This window comes from Plectropomus leopardus, chromosome 17 (genome assembly GCF_026936395.1).
Source record: "Plectropomus leopardus strain MGB_pleo_1.0 chromosome 17, ASM2693639v1, whole genome shotgun sequence".
Lineage (NCBI taxonomy): Eukaryota > Metazoa > Chordata > Actinopteri > Perciformes > Serranidae > Plectropomus > Plectropomus leopardus.
This window is the reverse complement of record NC_142192.1, coordinates 24,871,267-24,897,289: the sequence shown is the minus strand read 5'-3', so window position 1 is coordinate 24,897,289 and position 26,023 is coordinate 24,871,267. Positions and strand designations below refer to the sequence as shown.

Sequence of the window (26,023 nt, the reverse complement as noted above, 5' to 3'; positions counted from 1 at the left end):
TACGTATGAAACGTACAAATGTCAGGCGGTTTGCAGAAACATACAATGCCAACATTTATTTGCATGAGTGGGCTGAAACAAACTGATAGCCCATGGCTTCCAAGATTGGCAGGACAGTTTTTATGCCACAATTTGCTTCAACAGTTTAAAGACCTCTGCAGTAACTCACAGGACAACTTGCATCTACAATCTTCTCCAGAGTTGTACCTGAACTGATGGAACTGTAGTGCTAAAGTAACTTCACACCATGACTAAGCTCCGCGTTTCTGTTTATGTTCTAAAATGTTATGCTTGTGCCTAGTTACAGATTACAGTTTAAGTCGAGAATTGGACACTGACTCCACTCTGAGCCATAGCACCAAATCACCTCACCCTCACCCCACTGCCCTCACACCCATCTAACTATACCCTTCTTGGAGAAAATTGCATTTCTTGCAAAGGCACTTAGAGAAAACCACTCCCTTGTAAAGTTCTAGTGGTTGCATGCAAGTGCTTATAAAAACAGACAGTGGCCTATTAGCACCAAATTAGGCTTTTACACAGTGTTATGAAATGGGAGGCCATACTCTCATTTAGTTTTGGCATCTAAGCTGACATTTAGAGGCAGGTAAATGGTGTTCACAGAGCAAAGCTGTGTTTGCACTGAAATCTTTTTATTTTCATTCCTCTTCACCTTCATCTCTCCTCTCTCTATGGTCATCTCCATGGTTTTTGATTAATTGATATTCATCTCAATCTGTGGCCTTGCTTTTGCTCTTGACGCCCACCCTTGACTGGTCCAATTTATACACACCAGGACAATCTTGTCTGTATAACATATTGTCAACCTGTGCCCACAGGCCCTCAAATAATGTGTAGGTGTATATCTGAGTCCACCTGAAAAATGGAAAACTTCTCCAGAAATACAAGTTCTTGTTTATTATTATCTCGACTGTTCAACTCCACAAAAATTTTTATCTCATCAAGTTTTTTTTAATCTATTTTGTTCTAAAAGTCTTATCTATTTCTATTTATGTATTTTCTTTTAATTTATTTAGTTTTACAAAAATTACATATAAATAATATACCTGCAAACTGTTTCCAGTGAAAACAAATATATATATATATGGTGATATAAAGATATCTGCATATTTCTTCCCCTGACTCCTGCTTTTGTAAAAGTCTGTCACAGGTACTTTGATCTCTCAAACAAACACAACCTTCAACCTGTTTGCTTTTAACGAGTCCCCTGGTGTAAAACCCCAATAACAATGCACTTCAACCTCCATTCTGTTATTAAAGCACAAACAAATCAGCAGGACCATAAAACAAACAAAAAAGTGGGACTGCATATTTATTAGTCTTCATAATATGACTTCAGCTACTTTATGTTGTTGCTTCTTTGGTAGGCATACCTGCTCTCTATTTTCTCTTTACTAGACAACATTCTGCATTTCAACCATCTGTTTGAGGCTCACTGCTGAGAGACAGGCCTAATATACACACACAGAGACAGGGAGCACGGCTCTATTGTTACCAGAGTGAGGAAAACTGCCCAGGGAGCAGAAAGGCGTCTTTGTTTCTCCTCTAGACAAGACGTGGGTGCGCCATCACTTGAAACAATCCTCGTCTGGGCTGCACACCCAACAAACCCTAATAAAGCTCTCAGGTTTTGTATTACATCCAATCAGCATACCATAAGGGTGTGCTTCAGACACACTTAGGTGGAGCGGAGGATGGAGGATGAGTCTGGGTGTCTGCTTCGAGTTTAAAAGGGAGATTCCACTCAAATTAATCCTCTTTCATCTGAGTCTTTGCGTCAGCGCTTCATGTATAGAGAGCGAGATTATTATCTAAGGGAAAGTGCCATCAGCTATATGATGCACATGCAATACATCTCCTATGGTAAATGCTGTAGTTTCATTTACTGGAAGAGAAGCGTGATGGTGGTTTGTGGTAGAGGAGGCGTCATACTGAACAATGGTTTATGTGATCTATCAGTGTACTTTCACATAAAGTACAGCTGTGTTTTCACATCGGGTAATAGGGAAGACTTCAAGTGTGTAATTGAGAAACGCTGGTATTCATGACTTCATGCGAGGATGGCGTACTCATTAATCAAGATAAACATACAGTGTGTGCACACACACACACACACACAAACACATGGCAGTTTACAGGGAGGCAGTAAGATCTGTGTGGACTCTCAGCATTTTGTAATCACTGCTGTGTGACAGGCAGGGCTCGGGCAGCAGATTTGTGACATGTGTTATGTCACACAGAGACGCTTTCTAATGAGGAAGGATGTGATTGCACTTCAGATCAAATGAAAATATACAGGACTAATGAAGTCTGACATCAGCGAATCTAATCTGTGTGATTATTTTTGGCTGAATAGTGGTGCAGTGGTTAGTCGTCTCACAGCAAACGGTTCAAATCCACTGTCTGGCTCAGCAGTTCTGTGTGGGGTTTGCATGTTCTCCCTGTGTCTGCAAGAGTTTTCCCTCGGTTCGCTAGCTTGCTCCCACTGTCCAAAAACATGCAGGTTAGGTTAATTGGCGACTCTAAATCGCCAGTAGGTGTGAATATGACTGTGTGAATGGCATTCTGTCTCTACAGCCAATTTTACACAGACATCGCACTATAAGGATACTTCAACGTCCCCTCTTTGTATCGCCGCTGCATTTTTACACAGAACCAAACGACAGCGGTATCATTTCACTCCAGTGTGTGATTATACACTGCATCGTGGCATCCTGCAATAAAAAGACCTATGACAGGAGTGACATCTAACACAACAGGGTCAGCGTCTGGTGCGATAAATGCATCGGCAGCGCTGCCTAAACAATAACAAAAGCATAACACGTCAATAACAATCATATACATTCTATGTTATATGGCAGCTGATCTTGTCCTCTGCTCGGAGGGTAAGGAGCTACCGAATCTTATCATTTTCCCAGTTTGCGGCCAATTGCGACTGCTGTTCTTCTTAGCCGTGAATTGCTAAAAGTTGCTTTTGAAATCTCCCGCAGTTTGGTTGCCATCATAATACATAATCAAAGCATCACACCCCCCCACCCATGGTCACATCTTTGCGGCTTTACTTTTTACACAGACCTCAAGCCAATTACTATGTCTAGTCCCAGCTCAGAAACAAGACAACCCTGTCGCCCCTTTTCCACGATCAGACGTTATATGCAGAATGACGAGGCGGCATAACAGTGTTATATTCTCGCCTTGAAAAGGCTGTGTAAAGGTGGCTTATGTGTCAGCCCTGTCTGGCAACCTCTCCAGAGTGTAACTCGCCCCTTCCCAATGTTAGCTGGGATCAGCTTCAGACCCCCAAGCAACCCTATACCTAGATAAGAGGTTACAGATAATGAATGAATGAGGGACATTATAAGATGTCCTTAAAGTCCCTTTCTCTCTGCTCACTGTTATCCATCAGTTATCATCAAAGATGTCAAATGATTTTCCAAAATTGTGTTAAAAGTCTAGGGAGAGGCACTTTGAGTCCTTTCAGCGCTACTACCTGAAAATAAATGTGTCTCCTTAAGTGTTTTTCAGTGTATTTGTAAAATAACAGCTGCATTATAGCTTGCTATGCAACACAAAGTGTTGCATTGTCCTGTGCAACGATCCAAAATACTGTAGGATTGTTTCAGCTCCTCAGAATCAAAGAGAAAACACTTCACACCTTTGCACCTGTTGCAAACAATTACCCACAGGATAAGTACAGCAAACTGTGAAAGCAGCGGAGGCCAAAATCTCTGCTGACAGCAGATGTAATAACCATAATGCAGTGCAGCTATATGACATATGTGTTGTATTTTTAAGAAAGGAGCACAGTAAGCTGGCTATGTGTTTCACTGAATGTAGTGAGTTTACACCCCGTCTCTTGGGACTCTCAAGACATTTTAGGAAATGTGGCTAAATGTAACTTTAAGTAGAAGTAGATGAGGTGAGTTAAGGGAAAGTGGGAACACCAAGAAACTTTAACATCACAAATATCCCCAAATAACTCCTAGAATGCACTAAGCACTTCAAATCAAACATACATTACATGGTATTATTTGGTCAAATACAGTTGTTAGAAAAGCACGATTACTGCAAAAAGGATGCAGGCTTGAATGTCCTCACTGTCTAGAGAAAGTGGGTAGAAAGATCTATCCTGTAATTTAAAACAAAATAACAAGGCTGGATTACAAATTGCAGAAAGGCCCACAGCTCATTTTTGCCCAGGGGGGTCATAGTGGGTTAATCCAGCTGTGAATAAAATATGCAATTAAAAAAAAAAAAAAGTCAGACCCTGAATAAGGAACACGAAAATAACAAGTGATTTAATTAGTCAGCGCTTGTACTGTATTGTCAGCTGACAGGTGTGAAGCCACAGATGATCAAAGGCTGTGCTAAATAAAGAGTAAATGTACTCGTTTCATCTCACTCCTGCATACAGATGCCATCGCTGTCTCCCAGTCATTTCATTCATAGACAGCTAATTTGCAGCTGCAATTTTTTAAATTTTGAAGGAATTGTAATGCTGCCAAATTATGTTTTCTATTCAAATGATTTAATTAACATATCTGGCAAGCTGAAAAATGTTGATGATTTTCTTTTTATTTTGGGCAAAATATCTGGTCTTGCAATAAGTATTTGCCACCACACATTTATAGTCAAATTTAGGTCCTCAGGTCCTGATATCTAATATCTAACTTCGTGGATTGGGCAGATTCAAAGGTCTGGATCCAGGCAAGTCTGCATCAATCGTACGTCATAAAAACACACTATTCTAACCGCACAAAGGAGCCTTACTGCAGCGATTAGGTTCGTCATTATCAGGAAAATGATTTCGTATGAATGGAACCTCTTGGAGACAGGGTTGTGAGACAGTATTCATCTTTGGCACAAACATTTAAAGCAAGACACTGACATTTTAGCTTAAAAGTAGCCACAGAGTGAAAGTTACGAGATTGTAAGTTTCACAGTCACTTTCACAGCAATATCTATCCAAAAAACTTCTCTACCATTAGTCATCACAAGCTACTGGTCATACCAGACCAAGCAAGAATAGCAGCAGAAAAGTTAAAGTATTCAGTGAGCGAGGGTACATTTTATTGCTTAGAGTTTTAATTCAACTTTTCATCATATGAGAAAAATTGTGTAGTTCCCTTTTTCATAAGATTCTCGCTTTAATGAGACCAAACAAAACGCTAACCTTGACTTGTGCCAGTCGACAAAACAGTGGTTGTACGAGGCAGCTGGTTTTAAATGATGAATCATAGCACTGCACAGAAAGTGTATTCAGATGTTTTAAGTGGATAAATACAAGTTAGCGGTCCTTTCCCCCCGTCAGCATGCTGCCTATCCACTCCAGCAATTACAACATAAAATGCTCTCTCATTCAAGACTTGTTCAACGGCCTGTTCCCAGCAGAAACATCTAGAGGCTTGGCACATATACTCCCTGCACTTTAATGTGTTGCTATATACGGTAATTAAGAACTAAAAGTGAAAAGCTTTATTGTAACCTTTCAGATTCAGCACATTGACTACAGTTGACCCCTTCCCATCAAAATAAAAAAAGGAAAAAAAAACAAATGTTGAGACACTTACTAAGATGTGCGATTTTCTGCTGCAACTGTCCTAAATTTACCTCTGTTGTTCACTATAGAAAAGACGGTGTTGACGACACTATGCTGAACAAACTGTTAAAGATGGAGAGAACAAAGTGCTTATTTGGACTTCTGGAAAAGATGTGTTTTTAAGTAGTTTCATAAAAGCAGCTGAAGCAAAGCATCATGGTTGCTCAGTGGGTTAAGGAGCAAACCGTGTATCTGCAAAGTTAAATTCATTAAAAAATAAAGTGAAAAAGGCAGCTGGAGCCAAGAATAAATCAGATCCCATGAGAGTAGCTTTTTACCCACACTGCTGCCAAAAAGAAGTGACGGGTGGACAGTCACGAAGTCAGAACTAACCATTTCTAATCAAGACACTAAATGCAGACTTGTGATGTCTTGTGACTTCCAGTTATACATCATGCATACAGGGGGAACTGGGGAAATCTGACTGCTCCTGTCTATAATAAACTAACAGTAGGTTTCGGGGTTTTTTTTGCATGCTTATGATCCACTTCATGTTTATTTAAAGGCTGGTGATGATGCCATTGTTTGAACTAAATAAATGCATTAATGCAAAGGCAGAAACATTTAAACGTGACCTATTCGTTATTTATTAAAGCAGTAAGTTGGTGACGCACTGAAGCAGTCAAAAAAGCATGTAGTATTTCAGTCCTTACAAGAAGATGGAAAGACGTTCTCGCTGTAGCAGCAGGATGCAGCTGATGCAGCACACACACATGCATGCACGCACATACGCACACACACACACAATCTCCAGATGAACAATAAAAACACTCGAGCAAAAATTCACACACACGCACACAACCTCTCATAACCCCTTGCCTTTCTCAATTCCACCCACACACACACAGTCGTACAGCAGCAGGCGTGATTAGAGCAGGATGTATGTGGCTGAGCACAGCTGTGGCGAGCCAGTCGATGTGGTATATCAGTCTCTCGGCCCCGCTAAATGAAAACTAAATGAAAGGCTCTCAGATGGTGTGAGCGTTGCGTAAGGGAGGCGCCGAGCAAGGTCCCAGGATAAGCTGATTACGTGGCAGACTCATATTCATTTCCACATCCCTTAAAGAGCCGAGCGGCGTGGCTTAGTGAGCCCCGCTCCTCTCTGCTCCAGCACCCAATCTGCTCCTCTCTTTGTTCCATATCTTCCTTTTTCTTCCCTTTTTAGCTGTTAGTGTGTGTGGTCAGCGTGTCTCTGTGTTCTGCAAATAAACTCTCTGCACATGCTTCTCCTGACCGCAAAGGCAACTGCTAAATCTGCTTTGGATAGCTGCGGCAACAAGGCTAAAAAACATGTGCCACTAGCACAATAAGCACACGTGGCTGTGCATATATATATTCATATACACACACAGACATAAGCACAATGCTTCACATGGCTTAGCCTAATACGTACACACCAAGGCTGAGCAGCTGTGAAGGTGAAAGCGACATGACAGCTGGGGATGTTATCCAATTGTTAGTGTATGTCTTGTATGCCACCGCATGCCTGCTTGTGTGGTTAGTTCAATAGCAGCCGTGCTGTCAGGAGGTCAGAGTTGACATTGTGGGAGAAGACGTGGCAGTCTTTGAAAGTGTCGCCGCTCAAGGTGACTTGGTAATAGTTGTTTTTTTCTGTGTGACCAGGAAAAAAGGAAGAGGAGCTGATGGGAGAATGAGGCTGAGACTGGAAATGATCTTTAACAGGTGGTAACACTTCATCTGTCCTTTCCTCTCATTATGGGATATGCCTCTGTCTGTGTGTGTGTGTGTGTGTGCGTAACACAGGGTCTGTTATTGTACAGCTAATCCTCCGCTGAGGCCACAGCGTGTAAATGGAACAACTGTGCTCACCATGTGACAGACTCACAGGACCACGAAACACCAGCGCTTCCTGGTTTACATTTAAATCACAGCAGATAGATCAGGAACAATGGCTCCATTGTTGAACCAGTAAAATGTTCATAAATGCACGGATAAGAAGAAGAAAACAGAATCTCTCCATGTATATTCATTTTTTGTTCAAACTGGTTGATAGTTAACAATACTCTCTCCCCATTTTTCACAATCCCCTCAGCAGCACTTCATATCTATAATAGAAAGGAGAGACGCTATTATCCCTGCAGTATAACCCTCTGTTACACCTTCCGCCTACCATACACTAGAGGACTTTGAAAACAGCTTTGAAAAGACTACAGTCACAGTCTCACACCTAAAGACGCTACGTGATTTTAGTCATACACTACCCTTTTTTCACCCAAACTAGCACAAGTAAATTTTTTTTTTTTTCTTAAATACGGGACAATATACCCATCTGTAAAATTGTCTGCAACTGTGAAATCCCTTGAAAAGTCATTTGTTTTGCTGTAACCACACAGTATCCTGTGCAGGGTGAATGAACATAAAGCTCAGAATAGAATAGAACAGTAGAGAACAGTAGAGAAGAGAAGAGAAGAGAAGAGAAGAGAAGAGAAGAGAAGAGAAGAGAAGAGAAGAGAAGAGAAGAGAAGAGAAGAGAAGAGAAGAGAAGAGAAGAGAAGAGAAGAGAAGAGAAGAGAAGAGAGAACAAGATACAGTATATATTCATGTTTACAATATAGAATAAAGAACAACATATGTATTTGTGTGTATAATACAGAGTAAATAATAAGCAAAAATGATGACGTACTGTACAACAATGATAAAACAAACATGACATGCAAATCATCAGAAATACATCAGTAGATCAACAAAAGTTGATAAAACAAAATAAAATCTCCTGGCATGAGAACATCAAGTGCTATTTGTTCATTATATTAATTGCTTAAGGTACAAAGCATCAGCGGTGAATTTATTATTTCTCAGGGGGCGACCCACAGTTAGCCTGTGATAATTAAAAAATATAAAAGATACTGCAGGTGACAGGGACCAAAAGAGAAGAGGGTATTATATGACCATTCAATAAACAAATCAAAGAAGGTAGTATGATTTCCCGATGGGCGCTCACAATTTCCTGTGAATTCCTCATACATCTTTTTTGTTTACCAGAGCGTCGTCCAGGAGGCATTCAATCAAATGCTTGACTGTTACATTTGCATTTGTTCATTTCTTTGAAGGTCGGTTTGTGGCTATTATGATTGTAATTTTGCACTGTTGATAATAACCTTGTACTCACAGAACTAACTGCTGAGATCTGCAAACACGACAACAACAAAGTCCTACAAGGCACAAAACACTCACCATAACTGAGTGCACTCAAAGGCAACTTTGCTGCCGCATTTCAGGAAGACCACGAATGCAAAGAGCTGTCCAAATCCACTATTTATCCAGTCCACATGGGACCTCAAGCAGACTTTCTGTAGACTTTCAAGGAGTCCGCTTGGGATGCAGACTTCACCAGATTTCACTGATTTAAATGCCCGCATTTCATTGCAATACGGCAGTGACTCTGTAGGATTTTTAAAAAACAAAAACTTACTATGAATGTCTAAAACAATTATTGTATTGAACCCCTACTTGAATCCTGTAGGCCAGAGATAATTTTTAACCACATATGTCGAATTATTAGCTATAGAGGGAAGCCAAAGGCATTTTATTATTGCAGCCTACCCTATAAAGGCTGTGCAGTGTTAGTATACAGGCTAAGAACGCTGAATGAAAAACAAAAAAAGGTCTCAAATATTGAGGCATTGTATTCTAATTGGCAAAAAATTCTGTTTTTGAATGTATGTAGTCTATAGGTTGTATTGAAATAGATTATGTTCAGTCACAAAAACAAGCCTACACATAGGATTTGTAGCTTTTTATCTGCAGGTGCAGATGAGCAGAGCATCAACCTGCGTAAGAAATATGACAAATATGATGAACACTTCCACAGCAACAATTAAGACAGATTTGAGGCCTGTCTATCAGCAGCTCTGCCATGGTTTCTGGACATCTGGATTCAGCCAATATATTGATAAAGATCCATCGCTGCACAGGAAGATTGTTTTGTATAGCAAACAAGGACTTTGTGTAACGGTCTTTCAGCACTTTACTGCATGGCATCAGCATTACTTCCCTGCAGTTGGCAAAAGTCTCTACTTCCTGTTAAAACAAGAATATTCTGCTTGAAGAAACTAAGGGAAACTTGGACATATAATATTGGTAGTGTTACCATCCACCCTTCAAAGTCTATACTTAATCTACAACAGGTTATTGGGATAATATATTTTTCCTTTCATTTTCCTCTTCAAATAAGACAGAGAATTTGTTTAAATAACTTGGTGAGTACAATCTCATAATAACCCATATGCATTATAGGCAAAACCAGGTTGTATTAAACTGTTATTTCTTATTTGGTGCTGGGAAAATATTTTTTTTGCCTCCCATTTTTGATGTATTTTCCCCATGACTGACACTGATGTTTATTTGCTGTCTGTTACCTACCAGCCAGCCACCCTATTACCAAAGCAGTGACTGCAGTGTCACAGTTACAGACCTTTATCCACACATACGGATTCACTTTCCCACCAACCTCCTCTGTCTATTACCGCTGCCCCGCTCCGTGCCATCTGTGTCCATAGCAACTGGACAAAATAAGTTACTTATTATAGGACAGGGGCTCAGCTGGCAGGTGGTTTTCAATGAGATTTGTCATATCCTCCAAACAGTTTGACAGCATATGAGGTGCAGTGAGTCCGAGGTTCAAGCTGTCAGTTTTAGGAAATTAAACTTTTCTTTTGCTCTGTTACAGAAGTGTTTTGTTTCCTGATGCTCAATCCAAAGAGAAAACATTTTTCTAATAAATTTCTCATTTTGAACAGACACCACATAGTGCCAATTACATGTTTGAATAAAATTTAAATATTTATCAGTATGATTGTGCGGTAATGGAGATCTACGGACTTATGTGCTGATAACAAGTCGGAAAATCAGAAATACGATGTCAGTTCGCTGTCATACAGACCTTTTTCCAGAGGTGGGGAACTCACCCAAATTAAAGGACATGAAACTTTTTTTTGTCGACCGATGATAAAATACTTGACTTTGACTTGAGACAGCTGAAGTGAAATGACTAGGCTTTGTTTCTTAAATACAAATTATTTTCTAGATATTGAAAAATGAAGTTTTGTTTCTGAAACATGATGGGGTCATTTCTGGCGTACTGCTAGTCCTAACTGTTTTTTTCATGTTTTTTTGTCTAAGTCACTAATGGGGACAACAATTTCTAAAATTTAGTCCTATGTTGAGCGAGAGCGAGTGATTCTTGCGAGCAATTTTTTTCATCTTCTAAAAGTGCTTTTCTTTTGAATACTGACAGGCTCGTTTATTATAAGTGTCTGACACAACTGTGGAAAGGATTGACCATTTTTTAAAAAGAGTAAGATCCTTTATATTTAAGCACAGATAGCCCGGACTCTATTTAAACAGTTAATGGAAAAACACTTCAAAGTTGACAGAAACACTTCGATGTAAAAATGTGTTGACTCTACACACGCCAAAATTACAGTTCATTTGAATGGATCCTCAAAAAAAAAAACAACAACAAAAAAAAACCTGCCACGTGAAGCAGTCTTGCTCAATACTGGGTCAGTTAAAAACGTTATCTCCAAAACATGGGTCCAAGGTTGAAAAATACAGAGGTTACCTTGCAAAGGTGTATACCGAACCTATTACGTTAGTAAAGAACTTATTTACAACTTATAAAACACTTAAAAGGATGACTCATAAGAAATATTTATCTGTCTCAAAAATACAGATAGAAATACCTCTCTAACCATTTTGAACATCTTTAGTTCTTATTTTGCATTTTTGTGTGTGCTTTGTTCTTACTATGTCAACTGAGTGACACTTCAAATGGCTTCACAGACTCCAGCGGAGCAAAGGGAGGAGGCGGAGGGACGGTAGCAGCTGCGGGTGAAGATTGAGAGATAGCGTTGCAGATTGTCAAATTCCTCCCCTATCCCCATCTCTGTCCTCTGAAGCACATCTGCGTGAAGGCCAGCAAGCCGGGACCTCAACAATGGAGGACATTCAGCAGCTCAGATAAACTCTTCTCCTGCTCCCACCATCACCGCTGTTATCTCAACACACTCCCTCACCTCCTCCTCCTCCTCCGCCGCCTTCATGCGCCTGTACAGTACATTTACTCCTCCTGCTTCGACTGTCCTCCAAATCTCAGCACCACCTTCATATCGCTGCTGCTGTTCCCCCCTCAACATTTGATAAACTACTGCCTGCTCTCCCCTTCACCACAGTCACCCCTGTTATCACCCTGCTGTTAAACTGCACCATGAGGGCATTACCAGATGTGACATGCTGCAGCAGCACTTTCTCTTCAACACTGCATTCATTTTTTGTGTGTGTGGCCAATGTAACTGTCGATGTGTCATGTTCTTACATGATATAATAATAATAATATCAAAAAGTGATGCCAATAAGATTCCATGAAGTATTTTGTAATTAAAAAAAAAAGAGAACTTTTGGTTCTTACAGATATCCTTTCATGTCTTTACTGTATAGTCACTATAATGCTTTTGTTTATTATAAACAATAGTAGGATCCCTAGTTTTAGAAAAAGAGCTCCTTTTTACATTGCATTAAAGTGTGTTTTGGGTGATAGGATTGCAATCAGTTAGTGCTTGACCAGATGACAGTACAGATGAAAATGCACCCAAAATACGTTGACGGATTGTAATCTGATCGATAAACCCCCTCCAAGGGTAGTCAGGCCCGTATTGCAACCATACAGAACACAAATGTAAATGCATTTGCATTTTGAAAACGTGATCTAATCCCTACTTGTCATATTCTGCGTCTTTGGCAGAAGCTCTGGGCGTTACTAAAATGATACTGGGTGCAGCCTTTTGGGTTGTATCTTTTTGCAGAGAGGAGGTTGATGCTTCAGATTATGGCAACAAAACTACTTGGTATTGGTTAGGCAAAGATTGTGGATTTTGCTAAGAAAAATCACCTGGCTTTGAATGGCACAAACGTGGCAGTAAGAAGAGGTTGGCACTTAGGGTAAAGGCAACAAACTACTTGGTTATGATGGGAAAATATTGCGTTTGTTGCTAAAAAACACCTGGCATTGACCTGCTGTTTTTTGGTATTGAACACCGGTCTCCTGGGTCAAAGTCTATTATTTCTTGGACCCATCCACCTGTCCTCCCACCCATCCTGAGTGGACTTTCAAGCTGTTTAATCTATGTCAGTTTCTCTGAGTGTCTAGCAGTACACTAACGGGTGTACATTGGAGTTGGTGGAAAGCCTGGTGCATCACCACAGATGCTAAACGCCAAAGCAGCATATTTTGACGCCCTGGGAGTGAGACCACGCTGGTTTTCAGTCCACATACAACAACTAGCCTTTAGCCAGTTGGCAAGCTAAGCTACCAACAAGAAAGCTTATGAATATATTAAGGTGTGACACCAAGTCTTCATCCATAAAGCTCGCCATTACTGTCCTCTCCTACAAGTCTTGACTAATTTCCATATCGTCCTCTGGAAAGTGGCGACACTGACGACAACAGAAATAACAGCAGTACAACGCAGCAGAACTCATCTGTTCAGCATTTCAGCTGCCAAAGATGGTTCCCTTCTCCTGCTTCAAAAAGCGAGCAAAAGCTCGTACAATAGCTTGGTTTCACAGATGGCTACCGTCTTTCTTTTTTTATTTTGTTTTTGAGTCTTTGCAAATGAGAGGAGTGACGTTCGATTGTTTGAGCTTTACAGAGCGTTTGGATTTCAATGTGGACACTGGACACACATTAACACCAGGTGTAAATGTAATCAGGGTAAATCATATCTAGCTACAATCTGGATATGAGACACATTTTAAAACAAGGGGGAAAAGGGGTCATAGTGCTCAACTCGTCTAGACTGACAGAATAGCAGCCCATTCAGCAAACAGCCCTTACACTGTTCTCCTTTCTTTTTTTCTCAAACTAAAACTCTGACCATAAATCGACCCCATTCATTCCATTACTGCCCAAAATTCCCTGCAACTAATCCCATTAATTGTCTTTTTGTCAGCAGTAAACACACTGTATTCACAGCTAACTGTTTACAGATGCTGGATATGGACTGTCACACAGCACCGAGCTTCAGGACATGACCGTCGTATTTGCTCTGTTCTGTTAGAGCAATTAAAAACAGCCAATCAGGTCGGCTGCAGCTTCATTACCAGAATGCTGGATTACATGTATCAGCGTCAAAACTGTAATAAGCCGAATCCTCCTCATAATGAGCACATTAATCCCGGCCACCCCACCCTGTCTTCCCTCTCTCTGTCTGCAATGATAAACCTGTGGAAGCAGATATAACTATCAGACCCCCCCGCCACCTACTGGAATTAGATTGGGATGTTTCGTCTCCATCACTAACTCCTATGAAACACTTTTCTCCAGGTTTCACTTCTTTAACATTTAAATCAATGCAACAGACATAATCCTGTTGATAATCCTGCTCATAGGTTAACAGACACTTAATCCTGAGGTGTGACTCAGTATTTTGGCTGCAGGTTATGGAAGTTGGGAGAGTGCAGGTACAGATATTTTGAGTCCAAACATGCCACTTAAATAGTTATGGACTTGTTCATAGTCCAATTCTGTTCAATTAATAAATTTACTGAATTATACTGTATATTTCCATATCGACCACAAAAATGATGTACTTACATTAAAAAGTACAAAGTATGTCAACAAGGATTTACATATTTATGAATACAATATGCAATCAATGAAAAAAAAATTAAAACTGAAATAGATAATAAAAATATGAATGCCTTGCCAATTTCTTTACTCTAGTTTTTTTTTAACTTGACATCCTGTAAATGATGAATCTTTGACTTTAAAATCTTATCGGACATTTCATTTTAAAACAAATTTTAAATACCAACAACTCTAAACCTACTCGTCATATATTGCTGCTTAGGCAGAAACCCAGTGTTACTAAAATTATGCCTTTTGCATTGGTGCAGAAGGGATCAGCAAGTAGATTTAGCCAACAAAACCACTTGGTTATGGTTAGGAAAACACAGAGGATGTCAGCAAAAAAACACCCTGCTTTCAGTGCCACAAACGTGGCCAGAGAGGTAGCGGCGTTTGCTGGTCTCACATACCGGTCTCTCTTTGGTCAAAGTTCTGTGTTTGCTGGTTCCATCCACTTTACCTCCGACCCACCCTGAAGAGACTTTCACACTCTTTAATCTACGTCTGTTGCTCTTAGCGTATAACAATGACGCAGATGGGTTTCGTTGGAAAAACTCTGTGCATCTCACACAGATGATAAAAGCCAGGGACTCTGCCCAGGTGGAGTATTATAACTCTCTGGGAGTGAGAGGGGGCTGAGCTAGCAGTGACCCCACACACATCGACTCTGTTCGCTGGACCTCATTTAACTTAATTACTAATTAATCAATCTATTTAAAACCAAAACTGCAAATGGTAAAGTAGGAAAATGAATTGTGAGATAGAAAATGAGAGGTCAATCTATTACTACATGTAAAAACAAAATACAATAGCTCTTAAAAAAGAAATTCTACATGTGAAATTATTGATTCAGAGTCGAAAGACAAAAGATGGTCATTCATCAAATGTATTTCATTTACTGTATATTATTTATGTTAAACTCCAACTGACATAGTTTTATGCCTGTTTTGTTGTTGTTAACTGTTACAAATGATTCATGAAAGGAAGTTTATAATAAGGCCATAGAGATGTGCAGCTTCCATGGCAACAATGCCAGAAACTTTTATACAGTATGTGTAAAACTAAACAAAACAAAACAAAAAAACCCTTTTCGTTTGCTATTGTAGCACAGTCTGTGACATTAGATGGGTAAGTAAGTCAGGCTTTAAACATAAAGTGAAGTGAGTGCAAACAACAGGTACAAAACCGCTGTGCAGCTAATATTTTTTGCTTATTTTCCCCCCTCTCACCACGCACCTCTTTGTGTATATTTACTGCATGGAGGTGGGTGTACTGTGAAAAACGAAACACTTTGTTTACCCTCATTACCAGGCGGCACATCATTAGCAGAAGTATGCCATTTACAGCATCCTCATATTAGAGTGTGCAGATACAGTGCATCAGTGGAGCACATTCACACTCTGTTTTAGGCACAACGCTGAGTGAAACACACAAACAAGCTGCTGATTTCAGTTAACCGTGATAACTTCAACTGACGTCTCACAAATGCGTCACAACAAATAATAAAATTTGTAGCTATTAATGCACAAGCCTTTTTTATCTCACAGAAAAAAAGAAAGTATTTAATCATAACTACTAACAACACAATTGCATTGTGGAGAATCAGAGTAATGAAATTACTCTATTAGGCCCGACTGGCTAACAAAGACTCACCCTTGAACACGAGGAAGGAGAATGATGTTTCCTATTAGGACTGCTGTCGTCTATTACACTGCTCCCATGACAACCTCTGGTTTACCCTGCAAATTAAAATCTGGTTTACTGCATGAATCAAGAGTGTGTGTCATATACAAGAAATAATAGTAGAGATAAGTAAACTAAAGCCATTAGTTTTTGTCTGGAAAAAAACTTACAGGCCAGCGCTTATTGGTTGAGCAGCAGAAAACTAAATGGATAATGAGGAAACAGTGAATCACCCTCATTACAGCGTGACTGCTAAAGTCATGCTGTAATGCTAAAGTTGTGTTTGAGGACAAGAGATGTCATGAAATGTAACATCCAATTTAAAAACAAGTTGAATGTTAATATTCTATCTACAGAGAGTTATTGGGCCCCTGGACACCCCACCCTCACACATTGTTTGCAGTGGCTTTGGATGCTTTTTTTTCTGTGGTGTTTTGCAGATTTGACATAACTCAAAACTCATGATGTCGGCTGAAACTATTTTTTTTTATGCTTGAGATGAAGACGGCCGTCTAAATTCTCTCCAAACTTCTCTGCCACAACAGATCAGTGACATTCCTCTCCACAGATGTCATCCTGCACATGATACAAAATATAAAACACAACCTGTCATGCGAGTCATAATTTGTACAAACAGTGCTCTTCTTCTGCCAAACACAGTGCTGAACAAGAGTGGGCTTCTTTCTAGCTGTTCCGTGAGACTGTACTTGAGCTTTAGCATACTGTACTAACATACATATTAAATGTACTAAGATGTTTAGCAGGTATTATGTTTACCATATTCATGACCTTATTTTGGTATGTTAGCATGCTGGCATATGCAACATGACAAAAGTTATTCCAATTAATCCAGAGATGCAAAAGCATGTCTGAAATCCTCCAACATCCATCCACAAATAGTCAAGACATTTCACTTAAACACAACTGTCAATGTCATGGTGGCGTCAGGAAATCAACGATGAGTGTTCGAAAAAAAAAAATTTGCCCATTCATCAAGTAGTTGTTGACAAATTTCATCGAATAAGTGAAAACTTTGTATTGTATCGTATTGTTCCCATCCCTTAAAAAGTGAATTTCAGCTTCTTTCTTCTGGCCATCAGTTTGTGGCCCCCGGGTGCCGGACTAAACAGTATAGGAATACTTTTGTACCTGCTGCTATTGCACTATTAAACAAAACGTGCACAAGAAGATGCACTTAAGCTTTTACGAAAGTGTGTGTGTATGTGCATGTGTGTTTTCTGTGTGTGTGTGTGTGTGTGTGTGTGTGTATAAAGGTATTTTGTTATGACATTCTTATAAATTCTTCTTTTACTGTTCTTAACTTTGATACTATTTCAACGAGAGACGATACTTGTTCTTATGTATTTGTTTTAATGTCTTAAATCTGTATTGTTGTAATGTCTTGTTTTGGACTGCTGAATTCTCCAGTCTGCACAACAAACCTCGAAACCTTGACCCTTGAACTCTGACCTGCTGTTGGCACCAAAGGAAGAGTCAGAGGATCACCAAAGTCATACAGATTTCATGGTAATTCATCAAACAGATTGGAAAATATTTCACAAAAAAACACACGTCAACTTTATAGTGACGAAGGAGGTAAAGTCAGGAGATCAACAAACCCTATCAGCAAAATAAATGTTAGCATTATATGTTTCTGATATGTAACATTAGTATGTTATTATGTAGAGAATATGTTGGATCTTCTTTACATTTCAGCTAGGTTGTGGTTAATGTGTGGTTATGTTTAGGCACAAAATCCATTTGATTATCGCAGGAAAAGTGTTTTCTTTGAAATACTCAGTTTTGGGGGCAGAACTGCAGTTTTGGAAATGCAGCAATGTCTCACTTAACAAACAACTTGTTTTGTTGTTGTTGGTCTCACACAGTTGTCTGCAGCTTGGCAGCTGCTTCACCTACATGTAGGTCTCGTGCTACAGCCTCTTCACCTCCTGATAACAAAGTCAGCTCATACACATGTAACCAAAACAATGTCACTTTAGAAACATTAATTTGATATTTATGACTCTATATATATTTTTTTACTGCTGTTGCAAGTTTAGTTTTTATGTATGAGTTGTTGGGTGGATCATTTAATTGTTTTAATCGTTTTATTCATTTGTATTTATTCCCTGTCCGAAGCTGCTCTTAAATGTCATTGTACAGCTGTTCATTGACAATAAAGGCATTTCATTCTGTTCAATGAAACATATCAATGTAACATCAATTATTTGCAGAAACGTACGATGACAGCGTACGTTTCTGCAAAGGACCCAAGGACTTTGTCCTCTGGGGTTTGTCCTCTGGGGAGCATGAATCTAAAAAGTTAATACCAATCCATCAAACAGTTGTTGAGATACTTCAGTCTAGCAGAGAACTGATCAACAGACTGACTGACACTGCCATCCACAGAGCTGCACTGTGCTCTTTGTGGTTAACAATCAATATGAAATCACACTCTGTATCTGCAGATTCTGACTATTAAAAGTTCATCCACGGCTGGAGTAAGTGTCGCACAAAGCATGTTCTCCCCGTAGCTAAATATTTATATCTGAGCATATCTCTTGGGGTATGATACTGGTGTGTGAGCATACAAAAATGCTCTCAAATACAGAGTGCTTATTAGAGTATGTTGTATCTCACACCTTCAAATCAAAGCTAGACCTGTACGCCCCCGCGGTGCAAGAGCTGCTTCACCCTGAATATTCCTAGTAGGGGTCGTCGTGTAATGACAGCACCTTTCCTATAGAGATAGATCTAACACTTCCCCTCCTTTAATCCTTTCATCCTCCCCTCTCCCCTGCTCATCTCGCTCTGATCTTCTTTGCTTATCTTATTCAGGGAGGTCGCTGAGCGATGGGGCCCTTTTGTGGAAAGGACGGATCCGAAGATAAAAGGCGAGTTTAAAATGCCGGTGACTCAGCCCAGGGCGCTGTCAAATAAATTGGGACACCACCTTTCTGGTCCCATCAGGCGCTACCTGCTTTATTTCGATTCTTGGTTCAGATGAGTGAGCGACCACTAACGAAGGTGTGATGTTTCTTTCCTCCCAACCTTCACAATGATTCATGTAGTTTAAACTCTCGCTCTCTCTCTCAGACATCCATCTGAGTTTTCTCGCTCAATCTCTCTCCTTTAATCAGCCCTCGGTGTGCTTATTTAGAGTAAGTGATTGCCTGTAATGTGGTCTGGCTCTGAGAGGTCAGAGCCCGGGTCCTCATCGAAAACCATAGATCTTCTCCTACCGCTATCGCTCGCTCTCTAGGTATGAGTGATGATGTCCATATGCCCAGGCTTACCCCTATTCTCACCAGTGAGGGCTCGGTGTATTAGTCATGCCTGCACGCCATTATCACCATGTGTCAAGTGCACACCTGGTATGTGAGTGTGAGTGCTCACATCCGAGTACAAGTGTGCTTATGTATGTGTGGTTGTGAAGGTTAGAGTGTCAAATTGTGTGTGTATTTGCGCCCTGTTGCTGTTGCCTCGCCACATCACTGCTTCGCCTTCTTAGTCATGTTAGCTTTCTGCCACAGCTGCTCAGTGGTTGTTTACACCAACCTTGCCTGCACCCCTCAACTCACATAGACTGCACTTCCTGACACACACAGACACTGTATATGTCTTAATCTCATAACACCATAGTTAACTTTTGCTTTATATCTATTAGAAATCTATCTAAAATGTGTGTTTTTAACAATTTTAATACATTTAAAAGGCCCAGTGTGTAGGATTTAGGGAGATATATGTATATTAGCAGAAATGAAATATAATAAGGATATTATCTTCCGTATATAATCACCTGAAAATAAGAACTGTTTTTTTTGTTACCTTAGAATAAACAATTTACATATACATACGAAGTGGGTCGTCACTCGATGTTGATCGAATAATGGATGTTCACCGTGCATTAACAATAAATACCTCACACCTATACCACAAACAAATACAATTGAGCTGTGCACTGAGCTGAAATGTCAATCAGTGATTTTGTCTGGAAAACGACTTGTAGGCTGGGGCATCTCTGCAGCACCACAATGCTTCATTAATAATAATAATAATTTAGTTATAATAATTTCAATAACAATAATTATTTTACCTTTATTAAAAAATTGCAGCTGTTGCAATTTGGATATTGCACTTGGCAATTTTGATAATATTTGAATTATTTTCATAGCCATAATAAGACTAATTAATCTTAGCTAAGTGTATCTAATACAATTGCAACTTAGTATGCTTTTATACATAGTGATCCTTACATTAAACTTTGAATCCCTTTGCAATTATACTCCCAGAAATCTGTCAAAAACAAGTAGTAAGAGAATGATCGTCATCTTGAAAAAAATGCTGGCAGAAACTACTCTTGCGCTCATGCAGTCCACTTCAGTATCTATCTTTATCTTTTCTAAACATATTTGAGTCCTCACGTATGACCTTGTCAAACTAATGAGCTTGCAAGTGCTTAGATTTACTTAGTTTAGAGAACTTGCATTGTTCAGAACCAAATCCAGCTCATCTGTAGGTCCTAATGTATTTTATTGATTGGCTTTTATTCAAAGTGCCAGTTTTTTATTTAACACATGGCTGAATACAGAACGTTCTCTGCTTTAACAAAAGTACAAGTGGATATATCTCATGTGTATGTATGAGACATATGTATATTAGTTCAAGGGAACCAAACACACAAACACCCACACTGAATTCATTAAGAGTGACTTATAATGTAATAAATTGTAGAGAGACCTGCATATACACACGTGGACAAAATTGTTGGTACCCTTTGGTTAATGAAAGAAAAACTCACAATGGTCACAGAAATAACTTGAATCTGGCAAAAGTAATAATAAATAAAAATTCTATGAAATTTAACCAATGAAAGTCAGACATTGCTTCTCAACCATGCTTCAACAAAATTATTTAAAAAAATAAAATCATGAAACAGGCCTGGACAAAAATGATGGTACCCTTAACTTAATATTTTGTTGCACAACCTTTTGAGGCAATCACTGCAATCAAACGATTCCTGTAACTGTCAGTGAGACTTCTGCACCTCTCAGCAGGTATTTTGGTCCACTCCTCATGAGCAAACTGCTCCAGTTGTCTCAGGTTTGAAGGGTGCCTTTTCCAGACGACATGTTTCAGCTCCTTCCAAAGATGTTCAATAGGATTTAGGTGAGGGCTCATAGAAGGCCACTTTAGAATAGTCCAATGTTTTCCTCTTAGCCATTCTTGGGTGTTTTTAGCTGTGTGTTGTGTGTTTTGGGTCATTGTCCTGTTGCAAGACCCATGACCTGCGACTGAGACCAAGCTTTCTGACACTGGCCAGCACATTTCTCTCTAGAATCCCTTGATAGTTTTGAGATTTCATTGTACCCTGCACAGATTCAAGACACCCTTTGCCAGATGCAGCAAAGCAGCCCCAGAACATAACAGAGCCTCCTCCATGTTTCACAGTGTTCTTTTCTTGATATGCTTCATTTTGCGTCTGTGAACATAGAGCTGATGTGTCTTGGCAAAAGTTCCATTTTGTCTCATCTGTCCATAGGACATTCTCCCAGAAGCTTTGTGGCTTGTCAACATGTAGTTTGGCAAATTCGGTCTGGCTTTTTATGATTTGTTTTCAACAATGGTGTCCTCCTTGTTCGTCTCCCATTAGGTCCACTTTGGCTCAAACAACGACGGATGGTGCGATCTGACACTGATGTTCCTTGAGCTTGAAGTTCACCTTTAATCTTTTTAGAAGTTTTTCTGGGCTCTTTTGTTACCATTCTTATTATCCGTCTCTTTGATTTGTCATCAATTTTCCTCCTGCAGCCACGTCCAGGGAGGTTGGCTACAGTCCCATGGATCTTAAATTTCTGAATAATATGTGCAACTGTAGTCACAGGAACATCAAGCTGCTTGGAGATGGTCTTATAGCCTTTACCTTTAACATGCTTGTCTATAATTTTCTTTCTAATCTCCTGAGACAACTCTTTCCTTTGCTTCCTCTGGTCCATGTTGAGTGTGGTACACACCATGTCACCAAACAGCACAGTAACTACCTGTAGCCCTATATATAGGTCCACTGACTGATTACAAGATTGTAGACACCTGTGATGCTAATTAGTGGACACACCTTGGATTAACATGTCCATTTGGCCACATTATTTTCAGTCTTTTCTAGGGGTACCATCATTTTTGTCCAGGCCTGTTTCATGAGTTTATTTTTTTAAATAATTCTGTTGAAGCATGGTTGAAAAGCAATGTCTGACTTTCATTGGTTAAATCTCATAGAATTTTTATTTATTATTACTTTTGTCAGATTCAAGTTATTTCTGTGATCATTGTGAGTTTTTCTTTCATTAACCAAAGGGTACCAACAATTTTGTCCACGTGTGTATGGAAAGAAAATATTTCTGTTTTTCAATAAATGCCAATATTTTGTCAAGAACACAATAAAAATTTTAATGAATGACAACAGAAATTTATAAGGAGCTTGTAGGTCCCTATAAGGATGACGGGAAAGGTGGTGGATGAGTCCAGCTAACCCTGGACTTTCACCTAGGAGGCCAGCGTTCGCTTCCTGCATGAAAGTAGAGCCAGTCCATGATGTTTCTCTCTAAACCTAACCACGTGCTTCTGTTGTCTAAACCTGACCACAAGCTTTTGTTGAAATCCCAACATTGTATGCGTCATCCCAAACATAAACAGCAGATGCAGGGTTATACCTAGTGTGTAATATATAGATGCAAAAGTCTGCTGACAAAGCGGTGATATGTGAAGTTGTATGTTGATTGAGAAGATTAGAAAACAGAAAAAAATAAGTTCTTTTCCTCAACGTTATTATTGTTATTTTTATTATTATTACCATATTACCATTGTTATTATTTTTAATACTTTCTATCTTTTTTTTCCTATAAAAATGGTCACACACTGGTCATAAACCTATAAACATATAGAGCTGATGACTATGGGTCGAAGGGGGACATTGCTTCAATTTATGGTTTCACAAGCCAAAACAGTTTGGAAGCAAAAGTATTTTGAAAAACACAGTGTTCCATTATATACGAGCATCTCTAATTTGCTTGAAGCATTACTGTATGTTCAGATTTAAAATAATGAAAAGAGTATTTGGCAAGATAATTCTCCTTTTAAAAGACGCTTCTTGTTAAATTTTTCCTTGTTAAAAGAGGTAATATGTTCTGAGTTATGCTATGGAACACTGACTTTAATTTGATAATGTTAAACTCTTCCAAAAAGAAAATAAAAATGCTGGTAACATGATACTTCGTTGTTTGGGAGAAAAATAAATTACTCATTTACTTGCTTGATGTTACAGCTCTGGCAGAGATTTGACATGTTGCTCAATGATACTTAGGAAGGGAGGTTTATTATTTCTAAACCACAACAAAACCCTGCTGCCTGTTATATAATAAGCCTTCTTTTTGTTTCATGACTGCAGACTATAGTGACTGACTTTGTGAACTTTTTGCAGATACACTCAAAGCTGAAAAAGAGTGACTTTTTGACTTTCTCATAACCCAGCGTTGTCAGAGAATATCAGCTTTAGCATGCAGAGCATTGTCACTTTGTCCTATCTAAACAGTGCGTGAGTGTGTCACTGTCACGGGCCAAAGTATTTCTTGCTCCCTGAGAGCTTTATACTCTGCTGCTTCAGACATCACAGGCCTTTGACACCTACGGCTGTGGCTCTATTTTGTCAGATGCTCCCAACAAGTAGCGCCAGAGTGGCAGTCTCCACACCGACACTTGAAAAAGACAAACTTCTACTGAGGTGAACCAGACAGAGAGGGAGAGACAAAGAGAGGAGGGAAGGATACAACGTGATAAAGACGAGAGAAAGATTTTCAACAGACGCGAGCGGGAAAATAACAAAGGAAAAAAGCGTTGGGATAGAGGTTCACAAGCAGGAAGAGGATTTTATTAAATAATTCCCCCATTGCCAACATTTCACAAAGCTTCCAGACTCAAATTACCTCGGCTGCTTTTTCAATTTCTTTGTGCTTTACACTGATGTCCAGGCTCCCTTTTAACGTGCTGCACATTTTTACTTTAAGACCTGTGCCTGCTGCACATAAACACATCACAAGACACACACTCATTCACGCACATGCAGGTCAAAAAACTGTGCTGTGTATGTTGAGGATATTAAAACCAGAGTTTGGTGGAAGGCCAAAGACTGGATGGTTATGGGATCAAACCAAGAGCAGAATGGCATCTATAGAGCTAATAAGCAGTCAAACACATGCATTTACACACATTCACACATACACACACTGCTGCGCACACACACTCATAGAAATGTGAAATTTAAGCCGGCACCACCACACCCTGAGAATGTGCAGCGCTACACTCCCTGCCAGAGAGCGCATTTAATGAGACTGCAAGGGACCACTAGCTAAAAAGAATCTACCTAGAGACAGCACACACACACACACACACACACACACACACACACACAGACACACACACACACACACACACACACACACACACACACACACACACACACACACACACACACACACACACACACACACACACACACACACACACACACACACACACACACACACATTTATTAAGGGTATACATAATTCCTCCGGAGGACAATTACTTGGGGCTGCATGCACATCACTATAGAAACGTTGCGCACAGAGGAACTGCAAAGTATTCTGCTTTAGAATTCATAGAGCAGGTGGGTATACACAATGTAATACTATCATCCCAGAGCTAAACCATCTAAATAAGAACACAAAGCTGCACTTGCAAGCAAAACAACCACATGTGCTTTGTATTATTCTAAAGGGAAACAGTCTTGTGCAGTGGTAAACATTTTTTGTGCAGAATATAAGTAAATATGCCTTTTTTGGTTCCACTTGTATATCAGTTTGTGTGTGTGTGTGTGTTTATGTATTTGTAGTACAATACATCATATGTGTATGTATGCACACATGTCTGTACATCTGTTAGGACATTATGGGAAAGTGGAGATGATGATGTCTGAGATCAATTTAAAGGGTTGGTTCACCCAAAATACTTGGAACTATTTTCTACTGAAGAATCAGTTCCCATGATAATCATGTGTTTTCGGGATTATTTAGAATAACACAGACTATGTTTATGTAAAGTAATACAACCTTACTACAGTACTACAATGCTTCCTCTTGCTTCATGACTACAGACTGAACTGACTGGAAGCTACAAACTTTTTGCAGAGACAATCAGAGCTAGTGAGAAAAAGAGTGTCATACTTATTACAAGCCAAGCACATTGGGTTAAGTTATAAAGTAAATATACTCAAAAATTGTTAATTTCTCATTGTGCTGTTTATATACACTTATCCCCCACCATGCAGTGCTCAGAGGTAATGGAGAAGATGCTCACAACTAAAATGTTTTTTTTAACTAATTGTGAATGGTGAGATAGCGAAAGGAACAACCCAAAAAACAAAAAAACAACTACAAAGTCTCTGTGTCTACATTGACAGCAGCCCAATTTATAGCTCCTGCATATTCCCACGTCCACCATGGTCAGCACAGACCCCTATGTGGACGTCCACATGCAGCCCAGAAATTTTGACCGCACAGGCTGTATGCATTACAGGCTTGCCAAACAGCGCATGCCCCAGTTAAAAAATATAGTCTCTTGTTTCACACTCCAGTCTAATTGGTGGAGTATGCACTTGTAGCTGGTTTGAGAAGACATATAAGGAGAAGGGAAAAGGAGGGACAAAAAGAAAAAAATGTAGAGGAAAGAAGAAGAAGAAGAAAGAGTGTGGATCAAGAAATGCACAAGCATGGAAAGCCAAACTGACACAGATCCCAAACTGTAGTATAAATGGGCCCATGTACACTTTCTAGGCGGTACAAGTTCACAGTCATGGTCATTTTGAGTCTCTCTTCTGGTGAGTACATGTTAATTTGAGTGACTCCCCAAAAAAACTTTAGGCCCATGGGCCTTTGCCTGGTAGGTCCATTCAGTAATCCATCCATGTGTGGGTTAATTTCTTATAGTTACTGCAAAAACAGCACAGAATAACGATTATAGAACATACAGTATGAAGTTAGGAT

The 26,023-nt window shown here is 39.5% G+C and overlaps 1 long non-coding RNA gene across 6 annotated transcripts in view; it reads right to left on the bottom strand.

The window, feature by feature from the left end:
* The window catches only part of LOC148186667 (uncharacterized), a 140,207-nt gene that overhangs the window by 76,168 nt on the left and 38,016 nt on the right, over nucleotides 1–26,023 (bottom strand). Inside the window, exon 5 of one of the 6 annotated variants that reach the window (XR_015779509.1) lies at nucleotides 15,921–16,006. The exons of the other annotated variants lie outside the window; for them this stretch is intronic. This is a non-coding gene — a long non-coding RNA (uncharacterized LOC148186667). The remainder of the gene's footprint in view (nucleotides 1–15,920; nucleotides 16,007–26,023) is intronic. 6 annotated transcript variants of the gene reach the window in all.